The sequence below is a fragment of the Capsicum annuum genome, chromosome 7, assembly GCF_002878395.1.
Source record: "Capsicum annuum cultivar UCD-10X-F1 chromosome 7, UCD10Xv1.1, whole genome shotgun sequence".
Classification (NCBI taxonomy): Eukaryota; Viridiplantae; Streptophyta; class Magnoliopsida; order Solanales; family Solanaceae; genus Capsicum; species Capsicum annuum.
In genome coordinates this window covers 118,246,027-118,258,325 of record NC_061117.1, presented here as the reverse complement: position 1 = coordinate 118,258,325, position 12,299 = coordinate 118,246,027, and positions in this window count along the sequence as shown.

Below are 12,299 nucleotides of genomic sequence, written 5' to 3'. Positions count from 1 at the left end.
TGTCATGAAAGTTATGTTGTTAGTTGAAAAACATGATCTTTAGATGGATTGATAGAATGTAAGTATGAAATCCACCTATGCCTTAAAGAATGCATGCAAGGTATTCGATAAAATGCCTAGTATGTTAGAACTTCATATTTACATGATTTCATGATATCTAAATAACAAGTTCATGTTAGTCATACACTCCAATATGAATTTCCATACAAATTATGTGTTTTTATTGTTGTGGTATAAAGCATGTATGATAATGGAGATATAAATTATGTACACAAAATATATCCACGCTTTCCCTACCATGTTTGAGATGTTGAATAAATAAATGAAATATAATATCCCCAAATCATGATAATATGAACTAAACATTACATGTTGCTGTTCCCTTACGCTTGAATGGTTTCCATATGATTGCTATGAATAGTATATGTTGTCGGAATGCCCATAATATTAGAATATGAGATTTATGACTTGATTATAAGCATTCCTATTCATGATAGATATTATGATGACCATGTACTTCATCAAATCCCCCACTCATGTATTATGGATTTTTATTGATGGTCGTGTACTCAAAAAATTCAAGTTGTGTCAGTTTCCTTCCATCAAGTCTTGGAGGTACTCGTACCCAAAAAATATAGCTGTGTGCCTAGAGCCATATCATGTTTTCACAATACTCTCAGTCAAGCCATGATCTATAGAATTCAGTCAGTCATGTGACTCAGGAAAACTCAAAAATCTCAGTGCTCAGTAACCTCAGCAACCTCAGTATTCACAGTCAATCTCAGTAACTTCAGTACTCTCAACCAGTCCTCAAAACTCAGTACATTCCATTAGTCATTGGAATCCAGTAAAGTTAGTTTAGCTCTGCTAAACAATACCACTAGTATCAGTCCAGTTAATCAGTATCAGTTCAGCTAATCAGTTTAGTTCAGTTATTCAATTCAGCTTAGTTATTCAGTTCAGTGTCCTTTAGATTGGAGTAGAAGTTAGCACCCAGTGAACCCAAGGATGAGAACTCACCCGCCAGTTCAGGGTGTAATTCTTAGTAGTCATCCTTGTGTTCTAGAACTACGTAGCCAACGTAGGTTGAGACATCTTAACCTATCAGATTAGGGTTAATGAGGTGGCTTATCCCGTCAGTTTAGCATTCCCACCATTCTCATTGAGTACCTGCCAGTATAGGGTTCTTACAGCTGTCCTTACTAGTGACGCGGTATTGACACCCTTCCAGTTGGGGCAGAGATTGGACCCCAGCTTAGCAATTATAGCGTATTTAGGGCATATCGGTTAGATAACTACTTCCCATAGTTTCAGTTATAGATTTCAAGACTGTCAACTATAGCTACCCAGTCTCAGTAAAGAACTCAGATAGTTCTTCAGATTTCAGTATATCAGGACTGTCACATACAGTCAACTCAGAAATAGAATTGAACTCAGATAGTTTCCTTCAGATTTATGGACAGTCAGATACAGTCACTTATTCTACAATCACAAAAGTTATCAGAACTCATGCTATCAGTACTCAGCTTTAGGACTATCAGATACAGTCAATCAGACCAGTTCTTCATAATTCAAACTGTTAGAAACAATCATTCCTTTATCAGTAATATAGTATCAGTCTCCCAGTATTCAGTAATACAGTATCAGATCCATCACTTAGCGATTTACATATCAATATCAGTAAACTCAATCTTTCAGAATCTCATTATCAGTACACTCATGTTGTCAGTATTCAGACTCAGTAGTTAGTATCTCCACGAGTTCAGTTACAGTTACATATGCATGTATGTACTCTAACGTTCATATCAGTCATTATTTTTCATGCATATAACCCTTTGAATTTAGCCTACCTCACTCGTATACTCAGTACATTCAGATGTACTAATGCATTTGCGCTATGGTGCTTCTCTTGTGTTACACCATAGGTTCAAGGGCATGAGCTCCAAATCAGCAGTAGATTTCACGATCAGCAGTCAGAGTTAGATGTGAGTCCTCATCCTTCAAGGACATGATAATTTTATTTTTATTTTAGTTTTCAGTTTTCAATTTATTTCAGTAATTGAAGTTAGTTGGAGACATGTTCCATCAACTCCTTATTCAGTTCAGTTAGAGGCTTTCAAACTAGATATCTGATTAGATGTTCAGACTTCAGTATTTATATTTTTTTTTGGTATTGTTATACCATATTTTTTAGATATGTATTAGTATTGAACCTTATTGCCTTATAGTTTATGTTTCCGCATATTTTATAAGATATTATACAGTTTACAGCTACAGATATTAGTCATAGGTTAGCTTGTGGTCCCTAGGGGTCATGAGCATCGTGTAGCATTTCGGTTCAGCGAATCGGGGCATTACAAACTTGGTATCAGAGCCTAAGGTTCAATAGTATCCTAAGAAGTTTGAAAGCTACATCAAGTAGAATCTAGTACATGGGCATGTTGTGCACCACACTTATGTTCAAGAGGCTATGCGATGTTTTAGGAATAGTTTTCCTTATTTCATGTCTCAAGATCATGCTATAGCAAGTTTCTTTCAGAAAACCATGTAGATTCATATCATGTACCCCTCATGTTTACTTTACCTTACTTTCAAGGTAATAGAAACAGAGAAGTTTAAAGTCCTAAAGATAGGGCTTTCTCAGACAGTCCCTACGGTCAGTTATGAGATTAGCAATAGACTCAAACAGTATCCCATCAGTTCATTATTGTTCCAAGGTAGTACAGATTTTATTCATGATCGTGAGAACTCATTCTTGAACCCAGATGTTTAGCAGTAGTAGAGTTGGGATAGTATTATTCTATTTGATCAGATTATGTATTCATGGGTATTAGATCAGTAGGCTTGAACAGTACGAGCTAAACACTTAAGTTTATTGACTCAAAATTAAGCATGAAGGTTTGAATGTGATATTAGCAGTATATAAGGAAATAAAATCAGATGATGTGTTTAGTAAGACAGACGGGTATTGAACATAATATAGGTATGTGATGGTAGATCAAGTACCTAAGCCAGGCCCTTAGATTTCAGTAGTAGAGCGATTATGTATAGAAAGCAGTGAGGGAAGACAATTCCAGACCCATTCTCATCTCAGTGTAGAGTTTTTCACTTCAACTATCACGAAACCAACTCAGGCATTGCATACCAACTCTATGGTCACAAACTATAATCATGTATGAATTCAATTTCCAGCATAAGGAGTTCCTTTTACTCCACAGTACGAGTCATGTTCCATGAGAACAATCTACTTTCACACACTTTCCATGGGATTATGTGCACCTTCAGTTCCCAGTATAAGGGGTTCAGTTCTAGCTCCCTCAATATTCGAATCATGTCCCACGAGTACAGAAAACTCTAGACTCAAGTCATGTAGCTCATGACTCATGTACGTATATCATGATTTCCAGTATACTTAGCTTCCATGACTCATGCTATACCCCTACAGATCAGATACATTTAGACTATGTCATGTATATCTTTAGTTCAGACCTTATTGGTAAACCTAAACTATTGATATTTTATTCCTCAAGTTTTAGTCATGTGTCAAGTTTAGTTTGTATCTATTCATGTTTCAGGTCCTCCTGATTTACTCCTCCAGTTACCTCTCCTTATGGAACAGTGTAGTAATGAGCAGTTGTTTAGATAAGAGAAGATTGTTGCATGCTTACTTTGCACGAGGGTGTAGTTGTGAAAATAGGCTTGAATGTCATGATAAACGTACAAGTAAACATCTAGCAAGGGGTCATATTTAGAAGTTGGGAAAGTACAAAGTGTAAGTGAATATTTAGATCCTTGACTTATGTCAGTCCCTAGCATGTAGCCATCAAAAACTCAATTTCCAACTCAATTATAGTTTCAGTATCCAGCTCTCAGTGATCAGTGTTCAGTCCATGAATTCAGTACTTCTGTACTAGCTATAGGCTTAGTTATAATGTCATCTTCAGTTCAGTCCATGAATTCAGTACTTCTGTACTAGCTATAGGCTTAGTTATAATGTCATCTTAGTTCCAAACATGCTTGACCATAGGATTCAGGTTGTCAGTACTTAGTTATCAGTGTTTTAGTACCCCAGTTTATAGAATACCTCAGAGTCATCTTGTACGCTTGGTCTCGCATTCGCAAATAATACAGACTTCATGAATCCATGCTCAGATACCTCATTCTACTTAGTTAGTCCTTATCTCCTATGCATAAAACTCAAAAATCTCAGTCCAGCTATTCAAACTAAGTACAGTTTAGCTTTGCAGATCTAGTATTTAGCTATTAGTTATTCAGTTAATCAGATAAGTTATTGTATTTATGCACTCGTGTTCAGCTCAGTTCATGTATCATGTCTCAGTTTCAGATCCTAGCTATTCAGTCATGACTTAGTTCCTAGGTGTTTTAAACATCGCCTCAATTTTCGTCAGTAGCTCATCCAAGTCAGTATTCTTTGAGGGACATAGTGTCCCAAGGGGGAGATACATCATACCCCCAAAATTTTATGACATAAACATGCTGCTTTATTTTTTTTTATGAATCCAGTTTGGAGAAGGGGTACTCATAAGTTAACCCTCAACTCCAACTTCAATCGTATGCCATGTTTTCAAAATTTAGTTCAGATCATGATATTCAGTATATCTACCACGTCCCAAACTCAGTTATGTTCTCATGTTTTCGATCATGCATATGGAGTAATAAATCTCAAACTTATCGGTATTTTTAGTTCAAGGTAACAGTTTTCCTTAAACTTACTCGTTCTCATGTTCATATTTTAGTACCAAACTTGGTATTAAGTTCCATGCTCAGTTTTCAGTTCAAACTTGATACCTTTACTATTACATGTTCATGAGTAAGTTTAGTCATGAATTCACGCATCAGATATGCGTGATCAGCTCATCAGTACTTTCAGTCATGCATTCACATATTATATCAGTCATATAATCATGCATCAGATATGCATGGATTCATCCTTTCAGTTGTGCATCAGATATGCATTCTCATTCTGAGAAAACTCACTTTATTAGAATCCTCAGTCTTATATTCATGAATCAGCTTCCCATGCATCAGATATGCATGTTCAGTATGTTATGCTCAGCTTTCAGTCATTTCATTCATGAACCCATGTTTGGTAGTGTATGTCTTGTACTTCATCTTATCATCTCTCCCACCTCAGTTAATTTCGATTCGAGGATGAATGTTCCCAGGGGGGAGATATTGTAATACCCCGTATGTTTCTAAGGTAGGAGATGAACCATTTTTCCTACGTATGAAAACTCCTATCCTGTGAGTAGCATTTTAGTGCACGACTTATAATAAGTATCCTAGCGATAAGATAGCTTATGATACATTAAGCATGTTTATACGAGTCACTTAAGATGATACAAACTAAGAGTTTTTAAATCCATCAAGTTTTAGTGTTTGATTTAGCAAGGGTCATATTTGAACGAGTATAACTCTATGTAAATGTGGTATTTTGGCTGATTTAGATCCACCAAATTTTAGAGAATCGAATTAGCTTTCCAACGATACCAATTTTGCCTTAATCCAATACCCGAGCAAAAAGTTATGCCCATTTTCGTGAGAGACAGTAAGGATAAGCGATTGGTTAGGAGCCGCCCAACCAAACTTAGGCGATTGGTTAGCCACTGCCTAAGTCAGTTCCAATGCCAAAAACACTCCATTTTGAATTATTTTGAGGGTAATTAAGTCTTTTAACACTCCTTACACGTCCCTAAACTTAACCCTACAAAATATATAGCTTCTAAACACATTACAACCCTATTAACATCTCAAAGCTCATCATCCAAGAGCACCATAGGAGAAAAAGAACTATGGTTGCACAATCAAACTTAAAGATCAAATTTCAAGGAAATTCCTCTGTCAATCATCAAGAACCTCCCTTCCAAGGTATGCGTAGTATTCATCCACGAATTTCTTTCATCTGTGGAGTTTAAGAATCAATCTTTAAAATACAAAAACTTGGTTGATTGTGGTGATATGATCATACCCATGTTGATGCTTGTTTGTTTTGCTATATAATAGTATCGTGACTGTATATCTCATGAAAGTTATGTTGTTAGTTGAAAAACATGATCTTTAGATGGATTGATAGATTGCAAGTATGAAATCCACCTATGCCTTAAAGAATGCATGCAAGGTGTTCGATAAAATGCCTAGTATGTTAGAACTTCATATTTACATGATTTCATGATATCTAAATAACAAGTTCATGTTAGTCATACACTCCAATATGAATTTCCATGCAAATTATGCATTTTTATTGTTGTGGTATAAAGCATGTATGATAATGGAGATATAAATTATGTACACAAAATATATCCATGCTTTTCCTACCATGTTTGAGACGTTGAATAAATACATGAAGTATAATATCCCCAAATCATTATAATATGAACTAAACGTTACATGTTGCCGTTCCCTTACGCTTGAATGGTTTCCATACGATTGCTATGAATAGTATATGTTATCGGAATGCCCATGATATTAGAATATAAGATTTATGACTTGATTATAAGTATTCCTATTCATGATAGATATTATGATGACCATGTACTTCATGAAATCCCCACTCATGTATTATGGATTTTTATTGATGGTCGTGTACTCAAGAAATTCAAGTTGTGTCAGTTTTCTTCCATCGAGTCCTGGGGGTACTTGTACCCAAAAAATATAGTTGTGTGCCTAGAGCTATGTCATGTTTTCACGATAGTCTCAGTCAAGCCATGATCTATAGAATTCAGTCAGTCATGTGACTCAGGAAAACTCAAAAATCTCAGTGCTCAGTAGTCTAGTAATCTCAGTAATCTCAGTGCTCAATAACCTCAGCAACCTCAGTATTCACAGTCAATCTCAGTAACTTCAGTTCTCTCAAACAGTCCTCAGAAATCAGTACATTTCGTCAGTCATTGGAATCCAGTAAACTTAGTTTAGCTCTGCTAAACAATACCACTAGTATCAGTCCAGTTAATCAATCAGTATCAGTTTAGCTAATCAGTTCAGTTCAGTTATTCAATTTAGCTTAGTTATTTAGTTCAGTGTTCTTCAGATGGGAGTAGAAGTTAGCACCGAGTGAACAAAAGGATGGGAACTCACCCGCCAGTTCAGGGTGTGATTCTTAGTTGTCATCCTTGTGTTCCAGAACTACGTAGCCAGTATAGGTTGATACATTTTAACCCATCATATTAGGGTTGATGAGGTGGCTTAACTCGTCAGTTTAGGGTTCCCACCATTCTCATTGAGTACCTGCCAGTATAGGGTTCTCACAGCTGTCCTTACCAGTGGCACAGTTTTGATACCCCTCCAGTCAAGGCAGAGATTGGACCCCAGCTTAGCTATTATAGCATATTTGGGGCATGTCGGTTAGATAACTACTTCCCACAGTTTCAGATACAAATTTTAGGACTGTCAGCTACAGCTACCCAGTTTCAATAAATTACTGAGATAGTTCTTCAGATTTCAGTATATCAAGACTGTCAGATACAGTCAACTCAGAAATAGAATTGAACTCAGATAGTTTCCTTCAAATTTATGGACTGTCAGATACAGTCACTTATGCTACAATCACAAAAGTTATCAAAACTCATGCTATCAGTACTCAGCTTTAGGACTGTCAGATACAGTCAATCGGACCAGTTGTTCATAATTCGAACTGTCAGAAACAATCATTCCTTTATTAGTAATATAGTATCAGTCTCCCAGTATTCAGTAATACAGTATCAGATCCATCACTTATTAGTGATTTACATATCAATATCAGTAAACTCAGTCTTTTAGAATCTTATTATCAGTACACTCATGTTGTCAGTATTTAGACTCAGTAGTCAGTATCTCCACGAGTTTAGTTACAGTTACGTATGCATGTATGTACTCTCACGTTTATATCAGTCAGTATTTTTCATGCATATAACCCTTTGCATTTAGCCTACCTCACTCGTATACTCAGTACATTCAGACGTACTGACGCATTTGCACTATGGTGCTTTCTCGTATGTTACACCATAGGTTCAGGGGCATGAGCTCCAAATCAGCAGTAGATTCCAGGATCAGCAGTCAGAGTTAGACGTGAGTCCTCATCCTTTGAGGACATGATGATTTTATTTCTATTTCAGTTTTCAGTTTATTTCAGTAGTTGGAGTTAGTTGGGGACATGTCCCATCAACTCCTTATTCAGTTCAGTTAGAGGCTTTCAGACTAGATGTCAGACTAGATGTTCAGACTTCAGTATTTGTTTTTTTTTGGTATTGTTATACCATATTTTTCAGATATGTATTAGTATTGAACTTTATGGCCTTACAGTTCATGTTTCCGCATATTTTATGAGATATTATGTAGTTTACAGGTACAGATATCATTCATTGGTTAGCTTGTGGTCCCTCGGGGTCATGAGCATCGTATAGCATTTTGGTTCAGCGAATCGGGGCGTTACACACATACATGTGTAAAAGGGGAAAACACATAGACATATATACATCAGGGGAGATAAAGTAACAAAATAAAGGTACAATGTCAATAAAATAGAATGGGGATGATGATGATAATGATGATTTGATGCACGAGGTTGTCGTACAACCTCTGTTCATCTACAGAGCTAAAGCTTCCCAACATAGGACCCATGGGGGGTTCATCAACCAGTATACAACCAATATCCAATATCAATATCCATATATCCTCTCTGACACATCCTTCGATAAAGGGTTTTTAAGATGTCACATTTTTTGTCGGAAAAAGCCAGTGTTTCTAGTATTTCTAGTATTTCTATGGTGGTACCAATGTTTTATGAATGAATATAAATGTAAGGATATAATGCTCCCAATAAACCAAAATAAGAAATTCCATATCCAACCAATATACCAACCAAGTGAGCCAAATTTCACTTATTTATCCAACCATCCATGAATTCGACATAATACATATGCCAATAGAATGATATACATTATACAAGTCACCATGGATACCACATTAGGCGTTTTCATCAACAACATACAACTAGTTACCACATTAGGCTTTTTCATTAATAAAATACAACTAATTTCACATACACATGGCCAATAATATCATATAGGACCCCACACGATCACATAAAGAAAATAATTTCCCAAAACCACCAAATAACATCAATATATAGGCCCCCACATGGGCATAACACGATAAATATCGCCATTTTCATGATTAGTTCCCACACTTTGAACATGATTTTGTATCAGCATTAGCTACCCAACCTAGTCTAAAGGAAGTTTAGCTGTAACCTCTATTGAATGCAGAAAACTAGCCTGCATGCCTTTCAATCTGAAGACTTACTCCCATGAACAGACTCAAAATCAACTAAGATATAGAAATATAGAACCTATGTGTCAAAATAAAGCCAACGACACCTATATTTCCTATTTCTAAGTTAGGGTCAAAATGAACACCAAAAATAGGTTTTCAAAAAAGAAGAGTAACATTGAAATTTTATTTTTGAAACATGTTCCCCATACTCTTGGGAGTCTATAACTAAAAACCTAAGCAAAAATGAGTTAAAAATGAGGTCCAAATTGAAGAAAAATTATTTTCAAACTTTACCAATAAAAATCCCCAAAATCCACATTAAAAATCTAGAATTACAATTGTTTTGAAGATGAAATTGAGAGAAAAGTGAAAATTTTAAGATTAGAAACTCACCCAAGCAAGAACAAAATTAAAATCAGGGTGTAAGGTGGAGAAATATAATTTTATGGCTTTTGGGGCCAAAATCCCCAATTTCCTACTTTAAAATCCGCATTTAAACAAGTATTAGATGATAAAATTGAAGAAAAATAGTTGACATAGGTGTTTGGAGCTTACCAATGCTTAGAAATAGAGAAAAATTTTCAAAATCATGAAACCCTAAGCTCCAAGTCTCAAAAATGGTAAAAATAGCAAAACGTAGTTATTTAAAGGACCCAGGCATTGCATAATCAATCACAGGGTCACTTTTACGACTATTGCATAAGCAACCAGGTGGCGTGCACGTGATACCTTGCTTGAGGGCCGGCATGGCATAAGCGAACCTGTCATCTCTTATGTGGGGCTTGTAATTACGACCAAGATATCATGGGTGCGATACTTGGTTTGATCTACTGAGTTGCATAAGCGACTAAAGTGTTGCTTACGTGAGTGCACTAACTGAGTGGTACACCAGCTGAAGATTTGGAGAACTCCAAGTCTCCACAGACCCCTCGGGATATATTTGGAATCTCATGAACACAAATGAACTATGCTACCATATCAAATTCGATGCACCGGACTCAAAGGCGATATTAGATTTTCAAAAAAACATTATTTTCACTAAGTTGACCATCAAAACCCAATTTCACAACTTTCATAATTGAGGTTCGAAATAACATATAACAGCCACAAAACCATCCCAATAATGATACCATCCTAAAATTGATATTTTGGATCTACTGATGTAGCATATTTTGCTATCCGATACATTGATCTTAGGTGGATTTATGCACCTAAGTATGGCTATCCGACCTTAATTAGCCTTATTTTGAGGACTTCTCTTGTGATTAATGAGTAAATATTTGTCTAATGGAGCATATAAGTGTTAAACTACTTGATTATAATGTTTAAGGTGTGTTTCAAAATTTGGAACCAATTTGGCCACTTAGAGTTTAGACGAGAAAACTAGTATTATTAGCTTGAGCTATGTGTTATCTTAGTTAATCTCGATGGATTCTAGTGTGTTTAATGAGTTACCAAGGGGTTAGTTGTGTGATTATGCATGGAATAACTTGTTTATAGTGATTAAGGTTCAATTGAAACTAGCAAAGAGACAAAACACTAAGTTAAAAATCTAAAGGACAAAGCTAGTACTCTTAGTTACTAGTTCATCGTCTTAGATTGTATATTATTTTGAGCTCTAATACGTGGTGTTTGATGCTATAGGATACTTGGTGATTTGATAATGATTATTTATGGATGATACAAAATCTGGAAATCAAGTATAAACAATATCACGAGGCTTGGAATGGATGGACAATCACATGGGACAAGACGACCAAAAACGAACATTTTGGAGTCATTGGCATGCCACGGACCTTAGGCACTATATTAGGGACCTTCCAAGACCTTTGGAGCATAAGAAATGACCAATTCCAGTATATCACTATGATTAGTGCATTCTATTGACACTAAACACCACAATAAGAGCGAGGCATGACCCTAAGTCAAAATCGATAGAATGTGTTCAAGTATAAATAGGACACTTAGTTGTTATATTCCACACCTTGGACGACCTTGGGACTTTAATTGAGGATGTAAAAGACTTAAATTAGTGTTTTCTTCCATTACTTTGGTTTTTTTATGGATTTTAGAATGTATTCATTCATTGTGATTACAGTTACGTTGATGATTGGTTAAACACCCTTTTTCGGGGTTAAGGCCCAAAACATGAGTATTATGGTTATGAATTGATTTGGTTTAATTGTTTATCATATTTGGTTGTTTATTTTTATCACTATTTTAAGGATTCACTACCCTTAGAATACATGCGTAATCATCTTGTGAATTTAAAAAGAGGAACAAGAGGATATATCGTAGGATAGATAGAATAGAATTGTAATCTTCCAATTGAATGAAGTTATAATTTGGAATTTAGGATATGAATATACCTATGTTCTCTGTTTTTTTCACTTGGGATATGAAACATGAATGCATTAACTTAGTTCTCGCATCCTTTCTCAAATATGTAGCTGTGGGGCTAAGTTAGATAGGCGATTAGAGACTCAAAAGCCCATAATCGAAATACCAACCCTGTGAATCATCAACCAAGATAACTAACCTAAACAATGAAGTTATATAAGATAGTATGAGTGTTCGCAGAGCCTTAACCCTGAGTTTCACCCCATTGATTGTTCAAATCTTTACTTTATTGCATTTTTAGTTGATTCTTAGTTTTAAGATATAATTAATTTTGGTTACATTAGCACTGAGTTAATATTGATATTTGGACTAGTGTGACATAATTTTTAACAAAAGTCTCTGAGGAATGAATGTTTGGCTTGTAAAAAAGCTGTCATAGTACTTGGTGAGACGGCGCACACTTGCGTGTGCGCTTGGCGTAACAAGTTTTTGGTGCCATTACTGGGGACTTGTCAATAGGAAACTATCTTAGTTTCATTTTACTTTTTGATTTCTTTATTGATTTTCTCTTGGTCTTGGTTTCTGTATTTACAGCAACAGGTTAACAAGCTAGTAAGCTAGTAAGGGATCGGGAATTAGTTAAGCCAAACCCCAAGCCTGATCAATGCTTACATTAATAAAGGAGAGAA